Source organism: Pantherophis guttatus, chromosome 1 (genome assembly GCF_059756535.1).
Source record: "Pantherophis guttatus breed Tessera chromosome 1, ASM5975653v1, whole genome shotgun sequence".
Taxonomy (NCBI): domain Eukaryota; kingdom Metazoa; phylum Chordata; class Lepidosauria; order Squamata; family Colubridae; genus Pantherophis; species Pantherophis guttatus.
Window position 1 is genome coordinate 78,167,151 of NC_142063.1, and position 27,891 is coordinate 78,195,041.

Below are 27,891 nucleotides of genomic sequence, written 5' to 3' on the forward strand. Positions count from 1 at the left end.
TTAGGAGATTCAGGAGTTTTGTGAATGCAATTGATGTCTTAAGCATACAAGGCTTAAAGTACATTTTTTTTTCCTTTAAACCCCAAATTCTAAACAAATTAAAAAGGGGGCTAGGATATTTGACCCCACCCTTTTAGAAGGTGTTTGGAAATCACTACTGGAATGCTCTAGGCTTCCTACATCTTCTGAACTGTCTTTTTAGAACATTGCTGCAGAATAAACTATAGGTGAGACTAAGAGAATCTGCTGAGTAAGCCAAAAATTTGCTGTCATGCATCTAATCTAAGTAGAACGAAATCAAGAGGAGTTGGCAAAAGAAAAATGCAAAGAGATTTTACAAAATGTGAAAATGAATGAGTGACTTTTATCAAATGCTTTTTTGGTCCAGACAAGTGCTACAACTTTTAGAACTTCAGAGTTAGAGAGAAAGGTCAAAGTTATGGAAGGGCACCAAAATGAAAATAATGAATGCAATGAAAGTAATGAATGCTGGATAGAGTTGAGCCAAATTGTCAGATCTGATTTTGTTCAGTTCTCTTTTTTTTTCTGAATTTGTAAAGTCCATGGTATATTGCTTCCTCATAAATTTGCATACTTAAAAAAATCTACATGCACAGTTGCATGTATATTCATCCACATTTTTCCAAATATGCCTGTTCAGTATGTGTTGTGTTGTTTTGTTTTACATAGATAATTTTATGAGCAATTTTATCTAATATACAGTATATCTGCACACAATTTCCTATAATGTGCTATTCTAACACAATTAGCCCCACCTATCAAACAGCATCTTTGCCATCTGGTATGTAAAATCAGACCTCAAAATTAAGATTTATTTATTTATTTATTGGTTCTATTTATATGCCACCCTTCTCCGGAGACTCAGGGCGGCTTACAATGCGTTAAGCAATAGCCTTCATACTTTTGTATATACCTACTTAGTAGGGCTTTTGCCCCCCCCCCCCAAGTGGTGTTCTTTTTATACAAAGTCAGTTTATTGCCCCCACAATCCAGGTCCCCATTTTACCTACCTCGAAAGGATGGAAGGCTGAGTCAACCTTGAGCCTGGTGAGATTTGAACATGCAGTAATTGCAGGCAGCTGGTGCTACATAACAGCACTTTAGTCTGCTGTGCCACCAAGGCTAGTAGTAAGGTAATGTAGGAATTTAAGTACAGAGACAAAGTGTGAAATAAAATTAAAGTTCAAGAGTAGTATTCTATATATATTCCAAAGGTCAAGAAGCAATTTCCAACAAACAAAGACTAATGCAGAAGAAATGTTCACTATGCATATATTTCCCAGGGATCAGAATCAGGGTTAATAATGTCTGGATTCATAAACAGCCACATTAAACCTTATAGAAGGAATCCCTCCCATGAAATAGAGCTCCATGCTGAGTAAGCCTTTACCTGTGAGGAAACCTATTGCTTAGTCTTTCACTATATTTGGTCACGAGTCTCGGTTGCCAGTGCTTTCTGGGAAGATTTCCACCTCCTAGTGAGATTATTTTAAGAAACCTTCAGCATCACAACAGTCCAAATCTGAGATTTTATATTTGGAGGGTCAGGCTGAATATTTCCTCTTGGCAATTCACAGACATCTTTTGGTAAGGATTCTTCCACAGAAGACTTTCACAGAAAAGGAAGGCTTTTTTAAATAATAAAAAATGGTATATCTTTATACATTTTGGGGGGGGAAATGCATTTAGGTATGTAGTTACGTTATTATGTAGTTATACTACAATATTACATTCACTTGATAGTAAGACTTTTTTCTTCTAAATAATTGTATATGAACTGAGGAGTAAACCTGATTAAAAAAAAAACAGAAACTGCTGAAAACAAAAAAATGAGCATAAGGTACAAATCACTGCAGGGATTCGTCCTTAAAAATATGGATGCCTTTGGAGCCTGGCCAGAAGTTTAGGCTATTTGCTATTTGCCTGGTGAATTTAACCCTTTTGCAACACTTAAGTAGGGAGTGTCTCTTTTTCCCTTTACTCTCTGTTCAGATACCTCTTATCTTTATTTCAGCTGTACTGAAATGGGTTTCCTTCCCTACCCACTGCAGCTATCCCTTCACATTGACCTGTCTGTCTTCTATCTCCAGTTTTGCTATTTCTGCTGGAAGGAGAGAGAGTAATATAGGGATGTGTGATGAGTGTCAGCGATGTCCGTGGGAGAGAAAATTATTGGTATAATGCAAGAATATCAATTAATTTTATAGAGGGACTACTCAATTTATAGGCAATTAATTTTGAGTAGTAGTTATTCATTCTTTTTTCCCCCTCCTGGCCCTACATTTTTGGAGTGTGGTGTCTAGGATGTATATATAGTATATTGACAGACATATACGCTTGTAAAAATATGATAGAAGCACATAATTTTCAGGGAGGATTGAGAATTAGTTTCTGATAGAGTTGGCAATCTGAAGTTGATGGAGCAGGCAAGTTAGGTATTGTGTACTTTTCCTCCCTGTGTTTACTTCTTTTTCTTTTTACTTTTGTGGGAGAGGATATGTGATATATTCAGGGTTATCTTCTTTGGGGGCAAACATAGTAGGCTTGAGGTATGGGAAATGGGTTAAATTTCATTAATATGCAGTCTAAGTGAAGTATATCTCCATCCCAGATGACTCAGTAGGGTTATGAAGAAGTATGGGAAGAGAGGCGAAGGGAGGAAACTGTAAAGTAAGGGCATTTGAAAGACAATAAAAACTAAAACAGAAAATGAGACCAGGGATTCTTGTTGTAAATTGTAGAGAGTCCAGGAAAATAAATGGATGAGCCCCTGGGGTCTGGCTTTAGCACCTCTAATGTTGGAAGACATTAACTGAAGTGGAACTCCACAAATGAGAAGAGAGCTGTGCCGAAAAGCTGCTATTCACAGTACCCATCCATTTAATTGTTAAGAGCGCAATTGCTGTAGGGCCTCCTGTACTGATTTTGGGATGTAGGCATGTTGTTGTGGGCAGAGGTTGTCTGTTAAGAAGCCATGTTGTGAAAGTTATAAAGAATAGGGCCAGGATTTTAAAATGGGCTGATAAATATACTGTTAACAGTTACAGTGGATATATCCTAAGCATCATATCATCAGAAACCTGAGCAATTGTCATTTCCATTTTGTGCCACAAAGAAGCAGTTTCAAATAGAATGGATTAAAGTAAGCTCACTGGAACATTAAAATGGACTATTCTTTCCTTTTAGATAAACTAGCTTAACTGTATGTACTAAGATCTTTTTTTAAGGCAGGATTTTTTTAAAAATCCTGCCTGTAATTGCGAACAAGGATTTCTCAGTCAATGTGAGTTCAAGAGCATATTCATGATCGGTGTTTTAGGGAATCTGTCAGTGTCTTGCTATTGTTTCTTACCTTGTTGATTATATTTTGGTTATTCTATTTCACCAAATCAAGAAAATAATACAAATTCTTTTTAAGGGGAAATACGACTTCAGCAACAGAGTGGTCAACGCCTGGAATGCACTACCTGACTCTGTGGTTTCTTCCCCAAATCCCCAAAACTTTAACCTTAGACTGTCTACTGTAGACCTCACCCCATTCCTAAGAGGTCTGTAAGGGGCATGCATAAGCACACCAGCGTGCCTACTGTCCCTGTCCTACTGTCCCCATTTATTCGTATCCAATTCATATATTAATAGTCATGTTTATACTTATATCTGCTATCTAATACATGCTTGACTAAACAAACAAACAAACAAACAAACACAAATGAACGAACGAACGAACGAATGAATAATTTAATTAATTAATTAATTAATAATAAACAATAATAAACAATAAAATAAAATAAAATAAAATAATAAAGCAACTAGGCAAGATCCCATCTGATATACTCAGTTTTGCCGTCTGTTGCATTTGTGTTGTTCCTAGAATAATTTTCAAATTATTCTTCCTGATCTATCCCCACACCGTCATCAGACACAGATTCAAGAGGTTCACAGCCTACCTGTGTTGAATAGATGCAAATGAAAGGTAAAGCTGAGTGCCGCTCACGTATAGGTGGCACGTCAATCCCAAGTCTCTGGAGACCTAAATGGTACTGGTATTTTAACTGAAGTGTCATTTTGATTCTTTCTGTTCTTTATTTCTTTCTCCTGCAGCAGTGTTTCTCTCTTTCATTATTTATTTGCCCTGACAAGCTTTTGTCTTTGCCATTCCTTTCATTTAAATCCTCCCAACAGAAAATAGAAAAGCAAGTAAGAGGGGGAAAGAAACCTTAAAATTTTTATCTTGCATTTAAAATTGTATCCTGAAATGAATGCTAAGAAATTACTGGGAACAAAAAGACAGTTCAAGATGCCTTCTTGCCCCAAAACCTATAACAGTGTTTCTACAATCTGATGCTTTGAAATTACATTGGAACCAATGCTTCCAGCATAACATAGGTGGAGAGCAATAGTCTAAACTGTATATGTAGAGGGGCCTGCATCCAAAGTATTTCACTATTTTAAAAATAGACAAATCAAAGCTTTTTTTTAAATTTAAGACAGTAAAGGTCAGTATTTAACACATAACACTCCAGCAGTTACTTGAGTATTTTGGATTTCTCGCATGGTCCCAATAACACCAATGGCAAAAAGAGAGCAAGAGATAGATTGCACATCTACGGAATACAATGGGAAAAAAATTAAACCAGCAGGTGAGCTTCAGGAAAGAATTCTCTCTCTGAACTCCCCCCAAAGCTCCTAAATCCAATATTTCTCAGTTAGCCCTTATCCATACTGTGTATTATCAATTATCCTGATGACAACGGGTTGGGGAAGCCTGACCTGATTCAAAGAAAGAAAGAAAGAAAGAAAGAAAGAAAACAAAGAAGCACAATAGGTAACTTTCAAAGACTATTGCACTACAAAATCCTTTACTACTGACTATATTAGTTAGTAAGGGATGCGGTGACTCAGTGGCTAAGATGCTGAGCTTGTCAATCGAAAGGTCGGCAGTTCAGCGATTCGAATCCCTAGTGCCACATAATGGGGTGAGCTCCCGTTACATGTCCCAGCTTCTGCCAACTTAGCAGTTCAAAAACAGGTAAAAAATGCAAGTAGAAAAATAGGGATCACCTTTGGTGGGAAGGTAACAGCATTCAGTGCACCTTTGGTGGTTAGTCAGCTGGCCGCATGACCACAGAGACGTCTTCAAACAGTGCTGGCTCTTCGGCTATGAAACAGACATGAGCACCACCCCCTAAAATCGGGAACAACTAGCACATATGTGTGAGGGGAACCTTTACCTTTACCTTATATTAGTTTGTTCTAAAGACAGTTGAACGGTATCTGGCCTAACATACAACTGAAGAAGCTCTGAGACCCCTGCCAAATCCACTATTGTTAGAACAGGTTACACTACATTGATCTGAAAGCAATTATTGACTAAAAATAACACATGCATCTGACAATCTACTTGATTGTAGCAGATAAGATGCGCCATGCTACCTTCCCTTTAATGGATGAGAAATTTTGGAGGGTGAAAGGATCTCTAAAAGAAATTATCTAAACAATATCTGAAAACATTTCAACATGGCTATTAACAATGTCTTTCCAATCCCACTATCAAGCAGTTGTGCTGGGAATTCACATTACGGCATAAATCTTTAAACAGCTACCGTGATCTCACTTCAGTTAAATTCCAATATGCAACTTCTACTTGCAAATTTCTAGGATGTCAATTCTTTTTCTGGTTCTCAAGACTGCATGCCCCTCCTCTTTGCCTCCTTGTCTTACTAAAAAACAATCTTTCCTTGCCTGACTCTCCTACCTCTGTACATTTTTTTTTTCTAATGGGCTGAGAGAGCAAAGGAAAAATGGATTAATGAAATGTCATATTTTTGTTCCTGTGTATAGCTCAGTATTCAGGCTCAGCCTTCCAATCTGTTTCAGTTCCATGGCAGAAGGAACAAAAACGCCCTGTCATTATTATGCTCATTTGCTAAGAAATGAGAGAACTGTGCACTTTCAAAAAGTAAGGTGAAAAATGAAATTCCAGCACAAAAGGTACCTTGCATCAGTGATTTCTCATGTGGAATAGGGATATAACCGACTGCATGGGAGGAAAAAATATCATCCATAGTGTGGCATTATATCTCTTAGCTAGCCTAAAATAGTTCCTTCTCTTTGCAGCATAAAATTAAGAGATGAACTCTGGGTTTGTAGAAAAACAGGAAAACAGAATTTATACAGTTTAATGTGTATGCCCATGGCCATGTAAATAGACGCACATACTTTTAAAAATAATGTAATTAAAGGTTATAATCGCAATAATACAAGCTAATACAAAGAAAGAAAGAAAGAAAGAAAGAAAGAAAGAAAGAAAGAAAGAAAGAAAGAAAGAATAAAAAGTACAAAGAAAAGGAAAAAATCACAGAAAAAAGAAGAAGAAAGGAAATAACAAAGGAAAAGAAAACACATTCTGTGTATGAAGAAGTGACTCCCATCTTTGATCACAAGAAGTATAAACCATTTTGATAGCTTTTCATTTCCTCTTAATTTATAAATCTCTTCATCCGGTGTCCTATTTGTTAGCTATAAACAAGCCCATAAAGCATCAACATTTTAGTCCTAGTGTCAGCAAAAGTCCATTAAGGAATGCCAGAAACAACAACATATCTATTTTAACCTTGTTCATTTAAACAAACTTTATATTCCCTCCTTTTATTTCTAGCAATCTTGTTATTTAGTCCGTTCAAGTAATGTCATAGAACTCAATTTCTTTTCATTCTTTTTTTTTAGCCGTCCTCATAAGGTTCATTCAAGCTTTAACAAACCTCTTTTGTAAATCTAATGTAAACGAATTGTGCAGGTTCTTCTCTTGGTTTACTGTTTATAATTCCCTTTTGATTTTTTTTTTTTGTATACCCAAAGAAATACCGTTTTCCGTGTCTTTCTTGTTGCCTGTCATTTGTAGATCCACTTTCGATGCTAACTCAGCCTCTGAAATCAAAGATTTCTTCTGTCATTTGTTCCAAAACTTCTTTTTGACACAGTCTATCCATGGAAGCAAACATAGCTATTGACCTCACTAATAATAACTTCTGATTCCATTTTTTTCAAAAATATCCTTTTGCATTTTCAATGTTACATGGTCGCTGGCTCCTCTTCTCATGGAGCCATCTTTAGTCTGCCATGTTTTCCTCAGGAGGTAAACACACAAGCATCTTGACTTTGATGTGTGTGATTGATTATGTCATTAAGTTATGTCGACTGTTAGTGACTACTTAGATAGATTTTTTTTCCAGGAGCATTTGTTCTTAACCTGAACTCTCTGGTCTTCCAATGATACACCAATCACTGCTGTAATTGAATACAACCACCTAGTACAGAGCTGTCAAACTCAAGGCCCACGGACTGGATCTGGTCAGGGGGGTGCTTAGATCTGGCCCTGGAAATAGCAAAGGACTGGCCTGCAGTGTCTCTGCCAGCAAAAATGGAGCTCAGGAGGGCGACACACAACCCTCCCGAGCTCCGTGTTTGCTGGCAGAGGGTATCAGGAGGCCATCACAGCTGAAAACAGAGCTCGGAAGCCCATTTCACTGGCAGATCGTTCGGGTCACCACAGGCACCGCCAACATGAGTGACGTCAAGCTGGCCATGCCTACCCCAGCCATGCCTCCCATCCCCCCCGAGGTCAAACACAACTCTTATGTGGCCCTCAATGAAATCGAGTTTGACACCCCTGACCTAGTACATTTCTCCACATTGATTGAAGAAATATAACATATTATATGTATCAATGATATACAACTGAAATTTATAAATATAGACAGAGGTGAAAAATCAACTCCTGATTACCATTTCATGAGCAGTACCAAATCCATCAATGTTTTTTCTTCTACTCCACAGTATAATCATTATTTTAAAAGAAACAATTTTCAAAAATGTCATTACGAGGAACGTGTTCATAGCAGAAAGAATGGTCCACTTATTAAAAGCCGCTAAATGGAATATGGCATACTTAGGAACCTCAGAGAATGGTGAATTGGAAGAAACTTTTTAAAAAATTCAGCAGTATTTTTTCTAAAGGTTGGGGTGTGGTGAGGCAAGCAAGGGGGCAAATTCAATTAAGAGAGCCATGCTTGAAACATTTGCAAAATAAAGGAGAACTTAGCAGAATGTTATGGGTTAGTAGGGAAAACCTAAACAAATTTGACAGATCCCATCACTCTTGCAGCTGAAGGAGGCCTACGTCAGTGCTATTTAATTTTAAAATGTTCCTTTGTTGTTTCAAAGGCAGATTTGTTGTGAATAAGATGAAAATCTGTTTTCAGCTCTTACCTCACCTTCACCTTCAGGTCCTTGTGAGATCTGGGAACTGACAGCTGTATAAGCAGCAGCTGAGACTGCAAGTAATGAAAAAATAAAGATGTGAACAGAAATATGCAACATAGAGCAGGAGTTCAAATAAACTTTATTAAGTGTTTATTCTGAAATTGTTGCGATATTTTCAGGATCAGACTCAATAAATTATTTAAGAATTAAGAGTTCAAATATATCTCTCTTTATTTACATAAGGCATTCTATATTCACTGAATATTCACAGATAGAAGCTCAGAATGAACGTATGCAGCTCCTTATATATACAATGGGTGGAGCTAAGTATGGGAGTGGTAAAGTATGAATACATTAAGAAGTGAAGAATAAGTTAACCCCTGACACACTGTTCATGTATTATTTACATAATGGAGAATAAGGCATTTACTTGTGACAAATCCCCCTCTAAATGCCGATTCGATATATTACAACAATTACATTCAGATTCAGAACAATATAATACATGTAACTTAGAAGTCAAATATTTATGTTGCTTAGATGGTAAAGGCTTTGTTAATATGTCAGCTATTTGCTCTGATGTTTCGCAATGAACTGCTTTGATAAATCCATCCTGGACAACTGTCTCACATGTTTAAATTTTATATCTATATGTCTGGACCTTTGTCCAATAGCATCAGATCTAGATATTTCGATAGCAGCTTTGTTATCTTCATGCATGATAAAAGGCAAAATGGGTTTTTTCCAAATGTCAGAGAGTAAATCATTGAACCATACAAGGTTATTTGCTGCCTTAGATAGACAAACATATTCTGCCTCTGTAGTTGAGGTGGCTACTAAATCTTGTTTGCCTGTATACCAGTAAACTGGACAGTCATTAAGAAAGAATATATAACCAGATGTGCTTTTTCTACATGAGGTATCTCCAGCCCAATCCGCATCGGCGTAACATGTGAGGATGGGCTCTTTGACATTATTAGGTTCCAACAATAAACAGAAATCCAAACTATTTTTCAAGTACCTTAATATCCTTTTGACTGCTTCCCAATGGTATAGTGATGGTTTGCTGACATGTCTGGACAATAAATTGAGAGGCAAAGCAATATCTGGCCTAGTCCAATTGGATATATAAAGAAGTGAACCTATGACAGACCTGTAAAATGTATTATCTTTGAATTCAGGAGATGATTCTTCTGCATTCTTCAAAAAATCAGTTTGAATGGGAGTGTCACAGGGCTTAGCGTTACTTAAATTACATTTATTCAAGAGCTCTATGATTTTGTCCCTTTGAGAGAGTTTAAATCCCCTTCTGGTTTTACTGATTTGAACACCAAGATACTTATTTACTTTACCCAAAGATTTCAATGAAAAATGTTCATTCAGTTTTGTTACAAATGCCTCTTTCCTTTCTTTATGTTTACCTATGTATAAAATGTCATCCACATAGATCAATACAAATTCTAGGGAATTATTATCTTTTTTAACAAAGAAGCAATTGTCAGCAGTAGTGGCATTGAAATTCATAGTTTTGAGAACTTTTACTAAACAGTCATACCATTGTTTACGAGATTGTTTCAGCCCGTATAAACTTTTATTTAATAACCAAGTCTCATTTTTGTTTGTGTATTGACTGTGGGGTGCTCTTACATATATTTCTTTATCTAATTTTGCGTGTAAATACGCAGTCTGTATGTCGTATTGAAACACATCGAGGTTGAGTGCTGATGCTATAACCAGAGCTGTTTTGACACTCTCTGTTCTTACTGTGGGGGAGTATGTGTCTGTATAATCCTCGGGATATTTCTGTGCATAACCTTGTGCAACTAATCTAGCTTTGTATAGAGTATTACCTCCTTCTAAATTCTTAATTTTATATATCCACCTAGTGCCAATGATAGTTTTGTCCTTTGGTGCAACTGTAGGGGTGAACACATTTAGCCCTCGTAAACTATCCATCTCTTTAGTCATGGCTGCTTCCCATTTTTTCTTTTCTTCAGGAGGAAGTTTTAACACTTCCTCATATGTGTTAGGTATTGATGGCTCTCCATCCATATACATTACATAATCTTTGTATTTGTTTGGCACTTGATTTCTGCTACTTCTGATTGCTCTTTCTGGTTTACTATCATTGTCATGTAAATACCTTGCTTCTTTTTTAGTTAATGAATCTGTCTTTATTTTATGTTGACTGTTTGTCCATGTTTTAATTTTATTTTTATGTGTGCTGTTACTGTGCTCTTCTCTAATCCTTTTTTCTTGGAGTTTGGTATCTGGTTTGGTGTTTGGGAATATTTCATTAAGATGTATTTTAGACCAGTTGGCCTGTTCATGGAACACAGCTGTTCTGGAAACTATAAATTTATTATTATTATCGATAAATCTGTATCCTTTTGTACCTGTCTCGTACCCCATGAATCTAAGTCTCCTGGATACGTTCTCACCTTTGCGCCTTAGTTGTTTAGGTATGTGTACGTCTGCAGTGACTCCAAATATGTGCATGTGTGCTAATTTTGGTTTCCTATTATACATTACTTCGTATGGTGTCTTATTTACAATGCTGGACCAAGTTCTATTTTGTGTGTAATTAGAATATTGTAGGGCTTCTGACCAGAATTGTTTACCTAAGCCAGCATCTTCTAAAGTGCATCTAATCATGGTTTGTAATGTTGAGTTCTTTCTCTCTACCACTCCGTTCTGGAATGCAGAAAATGGGCTAGATGTGTAATGTAACATTCCTTTATCTTTTAGCCATTGGGAGAATTCTTTAGACATGAATTCACATCCCCTATCTGTCATGATTTGTTTTATTTTAATATTGTGTTGTGTCTCTATACGTTTGTAAAATTCTTTAAATTTCTGAAAAGTTTCATCCTTATGTTTTAATGTGTAAACAAATCCATAACGACTATAATCATCCACAATTGTTAGAAAGTAACATTTTTTATAAGTAATTGATGGTGTTAGTGGACCAACTAGGTCCATATGAACCAAATCAAAAATTTTGTTGGTTGATCTCGTTGACTTTCTAGGTCTGGGACTAGTTTTGAGCTTTGTAGATTTACATACTGAGCATTCTAAATAGTTTTCACAATTTTTTATTTTAACACCTTCTGCATGTTCAGTCATCTTTTGTACTACAGGAAAACTGGCATGTCCTAATTTCCTATGTAAGACATGAGCACACTCATCATGAATTGGTTTACCTATCTTAGGTTTTTTTTCATTGTGTGTATCTATGTGGTTATTGGTTACCTCACGTTCCTCATTGTCACTGTTACTATTGTCTCCATTATCTATTTCATTGTCATTTTCCATATTTGAATCAATGTTGTGTAACCATTCCTCCTTTGTCATTAAGTAAGGTAGACCTCCTTTGATTATTACTGTACCTATGTTTATTTTGTTTTTCTCTAATGTTGCTTTTCCTTTTGAGAACACAATGTTAATGTCAGAATCTCTGCTTAGTTTTATGGCACTAAGTATGTTATGAGGAATTTCAGGTATTACATTTATTTACCCCCTCTATTTTTCCTAGGCCAGGTAAGATTACATTCCCTCTACCTATAACTTGAACCTTTTCTTGGTTAGCTACTTTGATTACAAATTTATCTTCTACAAATGAAGATAATATATTTTTATTATTAGTAGTGTGATTAGTTGCTCCAGAATCAATAAGCCAATTATTGTTCTCTGGTTGTTGTTGTGTTAATGTTGTCATGTTTGTTTAGCCCATTCAGTGAGCCAGATTTTCTATCCTTTGAATTATCTCTGCCCCCTCTATGTTCTCTATAGTTGGGTGGACTTCTATACCTAAGTCTATCAATGGAAGACTGTCTGTTGTTGTACCTATTTCTATATTCTGACCTATGTCTTTCTTTTAGAATTTTGGGACAATCCCTTCTATTATGTTCTTTGGACCCACAATTGTGGCACCTAAATGTTTCATGATATCTTTCTTGAAATGCTACCCTTTTATATTGTTTGTGTTCTATTTGGTTGTTATAATGACTTCTCCTTGAATTGTCTTCAGCTATTAACTTATTGGATAGACTTTCTATGGATAAGTATCCTAGATTGATTGTGTCCAAGTGTGACATATAATTATCCCATGATGGGTCAAGTGAATTGATGATAACACTTTTCATCGTTTGATCTGAAATCACCTCCCCCCTTAAATGCAGTTCTGCTCTGATCTTGTTTAAAGATATTAAATGTTCACTTATGGTAACCCCTGGCTTTATCCTAGAAGAGAAGAAATCTTTAGACATTCTTGTGGTAGTGGCTACGCTTTCACTGTGAAACAAATTAAACATGCATTGAATAATTTCTGAGACAGTCAGATTTTGCTTAATACTGTGATACATGGCAGGAGACACACTGGAAATTAATAAGAAAAATGCTCTATGATGTAGGCAATCTAACTTTAGAGTCCAAGGTCTTTTTGGGGGGTTAGTAATAAAAAATAGTAAGTTTTCTTTCATAAAGACAACCTGGAGCTGCTGATACCATTCTTGCAAATTAATGCCATCTATTCTCAGCTTTGGGAAGTCACTGGGTAAATTCCCAACATTGTTGGGTCCATTACTTACAACCGGGGGTAGTCTGTGGTCTTGCAAATGTCGAAAGTTGCAAAACGGCGTGGGGATGCTCGCAACGAGTCTGCATGGTTCTCTCTGCATCTCATGTCTTCCTGGGTTGTCTGCGTAGTCCTGCGCATGCGCGTTGCTCATTTCGTTCCTGGAGTCATCGTGAGAGGTTCTCGCTGCTGCAGCTCTCTCGCTTCGTTCTTCTTCCGATGAATCAGTCTCCGGCTCGATCTTGGGAGTCCTGGTGATAGCGGGCGCTCGTCTTCTTTTGCTGAAGGCGCTGGTCCTTGGATCAGTCTGCGGCGTGGAGTGGTATCTGCAGGGCTCTCTGGGTTTAGGTGTCGGTGCTCTCGCCGTCTGGATAGGAGCGGGTAGATTTTGAGGCGTTGGCTCGCTTGCTTGCTTTTTTGTTGATTTTTTAGTAATCTTGAGTTTCGGTCCAAATGCAGCAAAAAGCGTTTTCATTGCTGACTTTACTTGCATGTCTATCGAATCTTCTTCGTTCTCTGTTTCTGATTCTTCTGAGGTATATACTTTTTCTTTTTCATTTTTTGTATCGAGTAAGGCTTTTCGCGCCAGACATTTTGAATCCTGCTTTCTGATTGGCTCTGCTTCGCTCATCTTAGGAATCTGCTGAAACCAAGATGGCTGCCATTCGAAATTTTGCACGGGATTGTTGGTTTTTTTCTTCGCTGCATTTTTATCTGTAAGCATATCACTTACTATTTTTGAGTCTTTTGGTTTTTCAGTAGCGATGTGCTTCTCTCTCGCTGCTCCGTTGTTTTTTAGTATATCTTGGAGGTTCGCAATAAGACTATCATCGCTCTTTTGGCTTTTTAAGAGTCTTAGTATCTCTGACCTGAGTTCGTTGTTTTCTATTTCATTTTCTTCTTGGTCATCATCTTCATTTATTATTTCTTCATCTTCTGTGGTGTATTCTTCAGATTCTCTTGAAATTGCATTCGTGGATTCATCTATTATTTCTTGATCCGCTTCCATTTCTTTGCTGTATGCCCTGGTGTTGGGCCTATCTCTTTTAGACATATTTAAGTTTTTATTGAGTCAATTCAACCATCCTCTGCTACCAGATTGTTGCGATATTTTCAGGATCAGACTCAATAAATTATTTAAGAATTAAGAGTTCAAATATATCTCTCTTTATTTACATAAGGCATTCTATATTCACTGAATATTCACAGATAGAAGCTCAGAATGAACGTATGCAGCTCCTTATATATACAATGGGTGGAGCTAAGTATGGGAGTGGTAAAGTATGAATACATTAAGAAGTGAAGAATAAGTTAACCCCTGACACACTGTTCATGTATTATTTACATAATGGAGAATAAGGCATTTACTTGTGACAGAAATAAAAAAATATTTTGTAGAATTTACTTATACTTATCAGGGGCTGTGAAGATGGGCACTGTTCATTTACATTCCAATCTTCTATTCTTTTTTGGGAAACACTTTAGCATTACCAAAATTGAAAAAACTCAGAATTTGGTTGTAAAAATTCATTGGGGTTACCTGAGACACAATTTGGTCCTTTTATCTGGGAAAATTTTAAGTCTATTGGATCTGATGAAGTGGTTAGGACACTTGGGGCTGTATGTTCTGCCACTTATGTTTTAGATCTCTGCCTTCCTGGTGGATTAAGGATTCCCATGAGATGACATGTGATTGGGTTCTGGTAATGATGAATGTCCCCCCACCAGAAGGGATAATTCTATCTGTCTTGAAGGAGATGCTTTTCTGCCCTCACCTTAAGAGACCATTGCTGGACCTAACAGATTTGGACCCTTCCTTCCTTCCTTCCTTCCTTCCTTCCTTCCTTCCTTCCTTCCTTCCTTCCTTCCTTCCTTCCTTCCTAAGTAAATATTAATGGATGGGCAAAAAATAAATAGAGGCTTAAAACGAAATGTTATGGAGGTACTTCCATTTAGGATGCAAATAAAAACTATTTGCTTTCAAAATACAATATACTGTTTTATACATGCTACACTTCAGAAACTGTACAATTTGGCTGTACAGCTGCTAACTGATGCTAGCTGTATTCATCATAGATAGAGCTGCACTGGCTGACAATATAATTCTATGCCAGATTTGTGCTCTTGATGCTGTGCTTGGAATTAGGATAATTTAAACAATGTTCCCACCACTTTAAAAATACCTTTTAGCAATGTAGGAATCACGTTTCCTCAATTTCTCCTTTTTAAATTCCTCTTAAGGTAGCGAGTGGACTACATCTTCCATAAGTGTGTGTTATTTAAAACAATTTTGTTTTCTGTTGATGCTGATAGTTCCATATAATTGAATGTAAATCCTAAATATTTGGGGTCTGCTTACTTTAATTGCTCAAACTACACTATTCCCTACTTGATGTCCTTTATTCGCCATAGTGTCTGTGAATATATGAATACACAGTTGGGTTAGAGTGAAGAAGAATCATCTAGTAGATATTTAGCAAGTTCAGCAATTTTTATCTTTATGCCAAAGTCCTTCTTTTCACTGGATAGCATTTCACATTCAGAGAAAAGCTTGACTGTTTGAAAGGAAGCATTAAGGATAAAATAATCCAGAAACTAATATCTCAGGAACTCTCTAGCCAATTCTGCATCACCATCCAGTTATAGGTGTGAACTATGCAGGATAACTCACTGGACTACAAATGGACAATAAAAGTTAAGCCTGGAAAATATCGGCATGAATGTGAAATAATCTGGATAACCAAAGTAACATTTTATATAGCAAAAGGCAGCCATATCCAAAAGATTCTGTCAACAAAATTGTAGCAGTCTCCTCAATTTGTCAGAATCACAAAAGTTTCATAATATTCCAATCTCTGTCTTTCTCTCTTTGGCAAATTGGAAATGGTATCACTTTCCAGTCACTGAAAATATTAATTGCAAGGCAATAAGCTTTATTTACTTATTTGTTACAGTAGTTAGCTTGCTTGCTTGTTTATTTATTTAGTACATTTGTATGTTTTATAATTCCCAGCAGACCAATCCCAAAGTGGTTAGGAATTGAAACTGAATAACAACAATAACATTGCACGTAGAAGTGCAATTTACAGAAATCTATTAAAACTGTAATCAAAAACAAAGGATATATAAAAACAAAGGTGTCAGGAGGCAGATTAAGAATCATAAATTGAGACAGAGGAAAAGCTGACCTGTACAGATAGGTTTTAAAGTTTTTTTGAAGGCAGACCAAACAAGCGGCATACTGAATCTTTAGAAGGAGAAAATACCTAGCACCCCCCCAAAACGAAGAATGACTCATGTCAATTCTTCCAAGATGAGTTATTTATATTTTACACCTCTAGACAAAATCTCATCAGACTGAGGATTCTACTATCTGCATCTATAATGTAACATGTGACCCATCAGGCAGGGCTGCTTTCAGTCTCCTCCTGAATGCATCCCCTCCTTCTTGAGAATCCACCTCCTCACTATCCCCAGAGAATAAAATCTGCCATTGAAGAAGCCTTCTCCTGGCTTGATTCTAGGCAGGACTCAGTCTGTAATCAGATATGCAGCAAGCCTTTGACCAAAGATTACAGCTCCTAGGTAATAGCATATGATGATGGTCATCCCTTCAAGAAGTGGAGCCCAAGACTTCTAAGGATATATAGATATTAAATGCTTTAATTGACTCAGGTTGTGGGGGCAATAAGCTGACTTTGTATAAAATGGGGGGTTTTAAGGGTTAAATTTTAAACTTTTTAGATTTTAGATTTTATTTTGGATTGTGGCTTGTGTTTTTATTATTGTGAGCCGCCCTGAGTCCATTGGGAGATAGGGCGGCATATAAGCCGAATAAAATTGACTCAGGTTGACTCTTCTTCTACCATTTAACTACTGTATACCCTACTTCTTGGCAGTCTACAACTCCTTGACCTTCCCGCTCACACCACTTCTTTTCTTCTGCCTTATTCTACTCACAACTTTTTTTCATCTTCTTGTATGCAATTTAGGAAATACTTTCTCATTTGTATAAATCCAAAAATAAAGCAGCCGTTAATCAATTTATTTTAATTCTATTTAGATGACATTCACTCTGATAATTATGCCTTTTATTGAAGAAGGACAGCAATCTGAATATTAAAACTTGTTTAGCAAATCATTCCCATAAAATTCCTTTATAAACGACAGTTTTGATGATAGAGTGAGGATTTCTTTTAGAGGATAATTTTTAACTTGACCTTTAGCAATTCTTCTGAGACCAAAGAAGAAATATCCAAGAATAAAAAATTAATCAATGTAAGTATTTGATTCAGTTCTTAAATGGAAATGATGTAATCCCAAAGTCTTTCTCTAGATTTGTTTTACAGCTCACATTTGGGTCCACCACACTGCATACATGAAATGTTCATTTATATCCAATATCTCAGGATTGTTTCTTGGAGATGACTTCTTTATGCCCCTTCCTACATGCTCTTAAGTAGAAGTAGGAAGACTTATTGTAAAACATGATCCTTGAAGAAACAAAGTAAGGACAATTACATCTTTCCTAGCTCTGAAGATCATTGACATCTGAGCACATCCTGAAATATATGATATGTATACATGTTGGCATTTAATGTATACCCTTAAGGGGGTATAATTTAATACAAAAAGGGGCATTGGAATACAGGCATACCTTAGCGATATTGCAGGTTCAGTTCCAGATCACCACAATAAAGCAAATATTGTAATAAAGTCACATAAATATTTGGGTTTGCCAGCACATATAAAGTTATGTATACAATATACTGTAGTCTATTAAGCGTGCAATAGCATTTTGTACATACCTTAATTAAAAAATACTTTATTGCTAAAAAATGCTAATCATCATCTGTGCCTTCGATGAGCTGTAATCTCTTTGGTGGAGGAGGGTCTTGTAAAAATAATGCCATAATCTATGAAGCACAGTAAAGTGAAGGGCAATAAAATGAGGTGTGCCTGTATATACTGTTTTGTCATCAAACTTTTTGTAGGGGACATCTAAAGTGAGGAAATTGCCCCCCCCTTTCTTCAGTGCTCTCGTATGTGATTGGCCATACCCAATATACATGTATATTATGAGAAAGTATCTTTCAAACCTAGCCTAGGCTGGTCCCCTGCAAAAAAAAGGATTAATGACTACTGATTAAAAATTCTCTGTTTAACAAGGTACCCACTTATAAAATGCATATAAGAAACATTATCTCTCTCTCTTTCTCCTTCACACACACACACACACACACTCATAAACACACTTGCAAATAACTCCTAGTGTGTAGAAAACACTAATATGCACAAAGACATTCTCCCCTCTCTTCTTCCAACAAAAAGAAGGGAAAACTTGGAAGTGGGGAAAAGAGTAACAATGGTTGTTGTTGCAAGCAGGAAAAAAGATAACATATCAAATTCCTTGTGTGTCCAATCACACTTGGCCAATAAAGAATTCTATTCTATTCTATTCTATTCTATTCTATTCTATTCTATTCTATTCTATTCTATTCTATTCTATTCTATTCTATATTGGGAGTGGGGCGGGGAGAAACTAGACAGCATTATATGAAAAGAAATAAATAATTGGCCAGAAAAGAAAGAAAGAAAGAAAGAAAGTAAGTTTGTTTAGCATTGCATAAAAGGTTAAGCATCACAATATGGATAGCCTCTCCCAAAGAAATCTTCAAAGTTATCCCAGTTTATTTGCTGTCGTGCCTGTAGCTATTTCATATCATGTCCACTGCCTTGTTTGTATTCGTAGTGAATGTAAGATGCTCTCCCCAGTTCACTGTTAATTATTTCAGGGTGGGGTGGGGGACTGTCTTTCTATCATATAAATGGTATATATCACATTTTGGAAATTAAATCTCTAATTACAAGTCAGCTACAACTCAAGGTCTTGCCCTTTCTTTGAAAGGACCATTCCAACCTTCAGTATTTGTAGCACAAATCCATGAATAGGATGAATGGGCTGTCGCTCTAGAACAGATCAGGCCTATGGGGATGCAGGAAGGAGAATCAGTGACAGGAGGATACCTTGTTTTCTTTTCTTCTGTCAACAGCATTCGATTTCCTAATCCCCTCCATCTCTCCCATAGTTACAAGAAAAGGAAACTAATTATGTTGACTGAACAGCTCACGTCACTGGGGAGTAGATCAGGTACAAGCGTGACCTATTTTCCCTAAAAATTATCAACAGCATCATCTTTAAGACAAGGTGTTCTCATACGCTGAAACCTCTGCTCCATCAAAAAGTCTTTAAAAACAATGCACTTTGAAGACTTTTCTGTAAACACGTTGCAAGAGACATGTTCCATTTTTTTGCTCATGGGCTCATTTTTGTAGAGGTTGATAGATTAGCTCCTATCCTCCAGGTGGCCTATAGTTTCTCCATCCTCCCACCTTTTGTGCTTCATAACCCTCAGAGACAGTTTCATTCTCGACCTTGAAACATACAAAACACAGCATGAAGTAATTAAGGCAGCATCCAGCTGACCAAATCGAAAATACAGAAAAAGGTATCTAGTCAGTGTCCTGCCTTCTCTTCAGTCTCTTTTGTTTGCTATTTAGAATACCTCCTCATTCACAAGCCAAGGGAGGATCATGCCCCCAACACAAATTCTTCTTGTCCATTAATTAAAAGAGGGAGGAATGCTAGCATGAAGCCAGAACAGCTTATGCAACCTATGTAGGAGAATGGAAGACTGAAGAAGTGAGAAAAATGGAGGGGGGGAAGCCAGGGGTGGTATTCACTTACTTTTGCTACCGGTTCACAAATTTGAGTGCACGCGCCACCTCCATGCATGCGCAGTTCCACACATACTCAGAGCGCCAAAAGCAGAACATGATGACGTCCGGGCAGGTGGGCGGAGCCTCCCGCAGCCGTCACTACCGGTTTTCCCAAACCGGATAGAACTGGCTAAATACCACCACTGGGGAAAGCCCATCTCAAGTTCATGAGAGCCAGTCTGGTATAGTGGTTAAAGCACCAGGCTAGAAACCAAGAGACTGTGAGTTTTAATCCTGCCTTAGGCATGAAGTCAGCTGGGGGACCTTGGACCAATCACTCACTCTCAGCCCTAGGAAGCAGCCAATGGCAAGCCACTTCAAAAGTTTGTGAAGAAAACTACAGGGACTGGTCCCAAACTGAGTCAAAAGTGGGCCTGTGCGCGCAGACACACACCCATACACACACAAACTTTGCATAGCTCTATTGGTCTTACCTGGAAACCAGATCCAGAGTATTTTCAGCTCTCCACGAGAGAGAGCTGAAAATAAATCCACTAAACTGGCAAAAGACATCCTTGTTTCTTGGCAATGAGCTAATTGGGGAAACTATTGAAATAGATTTCCTAAGTTTGAAACAAATGGGAGTGAAACTGAGTGGGTGGAGCGACAGCCCATTCCTTAAAATAATAAAGATTAAGTTAGAAATGAGGAGCTGCTATCTCTTCTTGCTTAGGAGAACTGATTCAAGTATTTCAGAATACCTTATCCTAGCTTTGTCATTCTGTCCTTGAGATCCAGAAAGATCTCAAGTAGCATAAAGGAGATAAAAGAAAACATACTTTTTATTTTAAAAAGAATTCTGAATTCAGTATATTAACTCTGGTTCAATTACCCTTAGTATAATTTCATAATTTATATACTATCATAATTGAATTCTTACTAACTGGTGTTTTGTAACAAATTGAAAATTAGGGCTGGGTAAGTGATTTTATTAATCACAATTTACCATGTCAAAGTGGTGGACAAGCTCACAAATCTTCAGAATGTTTTTTTGGTTTGGTTTGTTCAGGCTGAATATTAAGCAAACTAACCAAAGTAGTGAGGTGAAGAAAGGAAAGAAATAGGCATTGCAGGAAACCTCCAAATCTTCCATTTTTAAATATCCTTAAAATGGAGCCCTGATCACATTAAATCGTAACCCACAATTTAATTTTGACTGTGCTAGCGAAGCTTCAGATTGCACTAAGGGCTATTAGACAAAGAAACAAAAATGGCTTCTCTCATTTTGATTACTGTAATAGCTAGTCATTACTTGTCTGTCTCCAGATTTTAAAAATGCAGGTTTATACTGATTTTTTTTCTGTCTCCCTTCAGTCCCATTCACCTTTGGTGAACAACCTGAAATTTATTTTACATCTCCTGTCATCTAATCTATTTTAGTCTGCATAACACTTCCTTTAAGACTGTTATAAATGGCAAATAGATGAATTACTGTCACACCTAATGTTTTCTTTGTCTAGATTTTCCTTTGTTTTTCTTTGACTTCCGGTAAGAAGAAATACTTTGGAATCTCAAATTCTTCTTTAGTTCCTGCGCTGTAATTGATTCTAAGAAGGGTATTATTTGTTTGGGGTTTTTTAATAAGCCCAAGTGGGTCACTTACAATTTTTGTCTCTACTTTGATTTTTTTTTATCATTCCAGACATCATAAATTATAGGAGATAGGTGTTAATAAAATATTCCCCATCAGGTAATGCCTTGCCCATAAAATATCTTTCTTAATAATTTATTTCAGCATGTGATTCAGAGTCATTGGAAGCACCATAAGTGAAGCTTTACCAGGGGAGATAATATATCACATACACAAACTCTGCAGGATTTGACTCCCATGGACACGTCAAGAACGTAAGACAGGCAAAGCAGACATTTTATTTCTACTTAAATCTGCGGTGTGGAGTCTACCCGAGCTCTCTGATATGTTAATTCAAAGGTTAGACTACAGGATTAGTGTGTGTAGGAAGTGAAATGTAGCTACTTTTATTATATTTTTAAAAATGCTACATAGCAGGATTTATGGTGCAGGTACATTTACTGAAAGACAGGAGCAAATAAACTAGATTTTGAATGGCAGCTTTTGTTCTGTCCCCGTCTCACACACGCACACAAACAGTCAGCCAGGAGCTAAAATAAACTTGCAGACAATAATTTCCTTCGATAACAGAATTGGCAGCAACCCAGTAGCTGCTTGCCAAAAACTTTACTCACAGAGGGAGGTGTTCCTCCTCTGTCAGATAAACCAAAATAAATTCATAAAGCCAAAGAATTGTCAAGTCCAGTCCATAATAAATCCAAGGAAGGCAGATAACGAAGTTCCAGAGACACAGTATGACTTGCTAACTGTTCAGTTTTGTCTGTCACAAAGCCTGAATGGCCACCACACCCACTTTTATCCCCTGTGGGGTGTGGTCCAGTGACTCATCTTAATCTCTGGCATACCTCCTTCTCTGCTGCGTGCACTTGTCTTTCTGATGCTGGCGGGGATCCAGCCAAGACTTATCTCTGTCGCTGTCTAACTGAGGCTGCTCGGAGATGCCTGGCTCCTGGCCTATCTCTTCTCCTTCGGGAGACACCTGAGGCATTGCCAGAGAGGAGGGTCCGGGAGAGGGAGGCCTTGCCAACTCCTCTCCTTCACTTTCGGAGTCTTCTCCCTCCGATAAGACGGGCTCGGGGGTCGGAGTCACAACAGTTTTGGATTAAGAATATTGTTTGCAATAATCAAACTGTAGTTTTCCAATTTGGAGGAGGAGGAGGAGGAGGAGGAGGAGGAGGAGGAGGAGGAGGAGGAGACAATGTTGAGCAATCTGATACTTGTTCCAAATGAGAGAGAAATTGCAGTGAGTATTACAGGTAGTCCTTGACTTAACAACTATTTGTTTAGTGACTGTTCAAAGTTAAATGAGCCATGGTGGCGCAGTGGTTAGAATGCAGTAACCAAAGGTTATTTCTGCTGACTGCACACTGCCAGCAGTTCGGTAGTTCAATTCTCACCAGGCTCAAGTTTGACACATCCTTCTGAGGTGGGTAAAATAAGGACCCAGATTGGGGGCATTATGCTGACTTTGTAAACTGCTTAGAGAGGGACGTAAAGCACTGTGAAGTGATATATAAATCAAAGTGTTATTGCTATTGCTGTTACAATGGAATGAAACATGTGATTTAAGACTAGTTTTTACATTTATGACCATTGCAGCTACCTCCATGGTCTGTCTGTCTGTCTGTCTGTCTGTCTGTCTGTCTGTCTGTCTGTCTGTCTTTATTTATTTATTTATTTATTTATTTATTTATTTATTTAGCTGCCCATCTCACTACAAGCTGCCTCAAACCTTCCCAGCCAACTTCTGATAAGCAGAGTCAATGGGGGAAGCCAGATTCACTTAATGACCACAGGATTCACTTATAAGTGTAGTGTGGCCAAAAGGTTTTTAAAATGGGACAAAGTACACTTAACCACTGTGTTGCTTTAACAATGGAAATTTTGGGCTAAATTATGGTCTTAAGTCAAAGACGACCTAGATATGCATCCTAAAATCATGAGGTTATGCAGCATTGAGGAATACTTCAATATCAAACAATAGCCTTTTGGGGGTTATGAAAATTCCATTTGTCTAAGGCTATATAACATTGGAATGTTAAATATTGATCTTTGCCATCAAGTAAGTGTTGTTGCTTAGTGATTACTTATGTAGATTTTTTTTCAGGATGATCTATCCCTAACCTGATCTTTCAGCTCTTCCATGGTATACTTATTGCCACTGTAATCAGATAGATAATAGGTAGGCAGGAAAGTAGGCAAATAGATAGACAGACAGATGATAGATAGATAGATAGATAGATAGATAGATAGATAGATAGATAGATAGATAGGATAGAAAGAGAGAGAAAAATGATATGTACTGTAGATAGATGAATCATCTGACCCCCAGCATCTTCCTATATGTTGCTGCCTAGTATGGATACCTGCTTATTTTAGCTGGGCAGCAATAAAATCATTATACCCTGAGCATATGATCTTGGCATAGCCTCACAGCATTCTTCACTCATTCCTCCAATAAGTAGCCACCTCCCATCACGCTGCAATGAGGCAACACAGCAGGAGACATAGAAGAACATTAAACATATTCACACAAATATATTTCAGATTTTACAAAAAACTGACCTCTCTTTGTTATCTTTGTAGGGCAGGGAAAAATGCTGAAATGTTCAAGACTTTGATAAAGTCAATAATCTGATGCCATTCATGCATGTGGAGTATCAAATAGTATTTTCCATTAGTGTATACAATGCAAAAATGTAGAGTAGTATTGAAAAATGAGAACATTTAAATGGCTTCAGAGTAATTTGAGTACATAAAAAGAAAAAGAAAGAATAACAAATAAGCAACTTCAAAATGCATAATACCTTCATTTGAACTTGTTGCTTACAAATATAGATGGAACATAAGAGCAAAACAGTCAAAGTATTATAATTTTCACAAAGTTTTAAAAAGGAAGATCATAAAAGTAAGAAATCTTTCTGTTGGGGTTTCTGAGTTTGGGACTCAGTTTTTCTATTAAATATTTTTTTACCTTGACATGTTCCTTGACTTTTGGGACAAAAATGCCCTGACAAAAAATGGATAGGTGGTAAAACTATTAATATTTTTCTCTCCACAACCTTCATTTTCTTTGTCTTGCTAAACTGCAGATTTGACAGGCTTCACATTTTTAATGAATTTCCTTTTTTTAAAATAGGAAATCTGACATGAAGAGAGAGCATAATTTCTTCCCCAGCATCTAATAAAACCATATTTTGCAGACATACAAACTAAATGATGTTTAGCACATTCACTCAAACACATACACAAGCCCATATCTGGGTACTTCACTCAACTGGCCTCAGCTGCCTGACATTTAATTTAAATATATTTTTTTTCTCACAAGTAATACCTGGTGCGGCAACAGACAGCTGTTTCAACAATATTTAATTTACCTGTGAGATGAAGAGTAATATGAAAGAATCAGTCTCTGAGGTGGTGCCAGAATAGCTGCACAAGACTGATTCAAGGTTATGTCCTAAAAGTTTTATTTCAGCAAACTAGCTTATTTAAAAACAAAATGAAAGGCTGTCAGTGATTGTTTAATTCAGCAGGTTTCCTTTATACTTATTCTCATGTAAGACAACTTTTTCATTTTGTCTTTTGAATATCCCCTTCATAAAAGCAAGTCAAACTAACAAAAAGTACATATATGGTAACACACGCATATCCGTTCACACCTATTTTAAGAATGCATTTTATCTCCTGACGTGAATCATGTAAATTAGTGAAGAAGCTATATGTGCAAATTCGTTAACCCTAATCCTAACCCTAACCTAACCCTTGTTTCCCCTCTACACTTGTTTTTATTTTCTGACTTCTGGCTTGCTCTCCAATTTTTCTAAGATCCTTGTCTCCTGCTTCTTCTTAGTTGCTTCCTGGATCCTATTCACCTCCACACTGCTGTCCAAAGCCTAATTTTGAGTAGTAACACATAGGACATGTTCGTTTTTATTCTCCAAACAATCACAGCAGTTGGAAAGTACTGGGTGAACATCTTCACCTCGGCTGATGTGAAATGTTGACCTAAGGGGTCCTCCTCAAACTGCTCCAGCATTAAGAAAAAAAAATATCTCTGCTCCCTCACTATATTTCTAGAAAATAAAGAATCAGGGGAGGGAAAATAGAACAGTACTTGGCACCTTAATGGTCCTATATAAAAGAAGAGGGAAAGTGAGAAAGTTAATTAAATGCATCAGAGTTGGGCCAAATTTTTGATGACTGAATGGGAAAATGCCTGCCATCTTGATCTGTCTCCATTAATAATTTGTAGCTCTTCCAAGGTCATTCCAGTAATCTCTTTGATCCATCTATTTTATCCATTTCTTTATCCTCTACGTCTTTCAACCTTGCCAGGCAGTGTATTTTTTTTTCCTAGTTCATCACTCTTTCACATCACATTCTAGTCTCTGCTTGCTGATCAGTGCCCCATGGGAAGAATCAGTCTTATTTGACCTAGGACCAACATTAGTTTTTCCCGCAGTCCATGGTGTTCTTAGTAATCATCCCAAACCCCATAATTCAAAGGCATTTATTTTCTTTTGCTTACTTTTCATCAATGTCCAGCTTCATTTTAACTGTTCCTGTCTTTGTTGTCATAGAAATATTCTTACCTTTCATGATCTTCTCTAAGTTTCTCATTGATTTCCTTCCTGGAATTAATCTCCTTTTTATTTCTCTAGCACGTTCATCTTTATTTCTGAGCTCAAGAAAACAAAATTATCTACCATGCTTCTTTAATTTATTACTTCATTACTTCATAATCAAATGCCAGTTCACTTACCAGGCTTGCTGACTTAAAACTTTGTCTTCCTTATATTTAATGTCAAGCCAGATTTTTCACTTATTTATTTTCAAAACATGTGCTTCTAAGCCACTTTTCAGCTAACGAAATGATATTGTCTGCACATCTAGACAATCCACTTTGGATCCCAACTGCCTTATCTTCCAAATTGTCATAATGCAACTGTTGTATGTTAATCAAATATGGGTATAATATGTATTCTTTTCTCATTTCTTTCTTTCTCTGTTCTGAACTACTGCTTCAGTTCGTCCAGCAATTCCTTGTTCATTGTAAAGATTCCTCAGAAGAAAAAATGTGCTGGCACATGTATCAAGCCTAATCTATTCCACGCAGTAGTCTTTTACTTATGACATTGGTTTAACAACTGTTGTAGTTACAAAGGTGTTGAAAAAAATGATGAGCAACTGGGAGGGGCAATATGAACATGAGAGACAGAGCTAAGACAATGAGCAAGGACCATCCCCTCCTGATCCTAGAGCACGAAGGGAAGAGGAAGGCAAGAACAATGCAGACTGAGCCAGGAACTAGGGAGGAAGAGTGCCCTGCCCCCCTTCACAAGGCACACCTGGGGACTGAGATGTAAGGAGATGCCGTGGGAGGGGCATTTGTCGGGAACAAGCATTGAATCTGTGGAGCCTTATGTGCATTTGCCGATGTCTGGAGGTTACTGTGCTCTGTCTTGTGGGGCTTGCCCAATTTGTCTGCTTCACTGAACTTCTGGCTCTTGTTACTGTTTTGCTAACCTTGCTAACTGGACTTCTTGCCTTGGTTACTGGTTTGCAAAACTTGCTTACTGGACTGCTGGCCCTGATTACTGCTTTGCTCACCTTGCTTAGTGTAGAAGGTGCATGTGAGAGCTTTGCTCTAGGACTTGTAGTAAACATGGGGATGTTTGGTGGCAATAAAGGGGAGTTAGACCTGTTCTCTGGCTGTGTTGCTTTCGTGTCATGCCCTGGGTCATCACATATAAAGTAACACAGACATTAAAATAAAAGCAAGGGAACAAAAATGATTGTTTATTAAAGTATTAAAAATATGATCCTTCTATAGAGCATCTACATTATATCAATACTGACTTATCCCAGCACTAAAAATATTTATAAGCCTACCTCCATGATAAAGAGAAATATTCCCAGACCTGGATATTGAACCTCCCTTAGGGATTTCTGCCTCCCAAATTGTTCTCCAATGCTTTCCACTTGCTGGAATATAGTCTGAGAGGTTATAATTATCCTTTGATTGACAGTTCCAAATCCTAATCATCCCAGTCTAGTCTATCTCCTTTTCTAGCAGAGTCAAGTCTTACAAGCATATTCTCTATCCACATATAATCTACAGTCATGCTTTGGTGTAATTTTTCAATATTCTATGGACCTTGTTTGCTTCTATCAAATTTCTTATGTTTTGCTCTAGAGCAGTTCTACTTTGGATATACAATGCATTTTCTTCCCATATTTTTAAGCATCTTAAAAAATTATCTCATGTTTCTTTTCTTGTTATTTTCTTCAATGTTATAGTCCACTAGCTTTATGTGTGGCTAATGATGTTTCTGAGTCACAATCTTTGACCCAGCTGGGTCAAACATGGTACAGTGGCTTTGAGACTACATATACTCTCAGCATATACATAAGCATAAGGATAATGCTCTGAAAGTAACATATTGTACAACCTAAATATTAAAAAAAGAGGATTATTCTTTCATTGCCTAACTGCCTTCAAGGTAAAGTAATACTTTTTATAATGAAGCTGGACCTTACATACATATGTTCTTCAGAAAAAAAAGATGGTGGAGTGATTGAACTAACAGGAACAATACTTGTTCCTGCATGAACCTCAAGTTTATGCACAAGTAATAAAAATTACTGAAGTGGTGTA

The 27,891-nt window shown here is 37.1% G+C and overlaps 1 long non-coding RNA gene across 1 annotated transcript in view; it reads right to left on the minus strand.

Annotated features, from left to right (window-relative positions):
• Positions 1-27,891, minus strand: part of LOC132710616 (uncharacterized) — a 128,054-nt gene that overhangs the window by 91,350 nt on the left and 8,813 nt on the right. Inside the window, exon 2 of the long non-coding RNA XR_009621295.1 lies at positions 8,290-8,354. This is a non-coding gene — a long non-coding RNA (uncharacterized LOC132710616). The remainder of the gene's footprint in view (positions 1-8,289; positions 8,355-27,891) is intronic.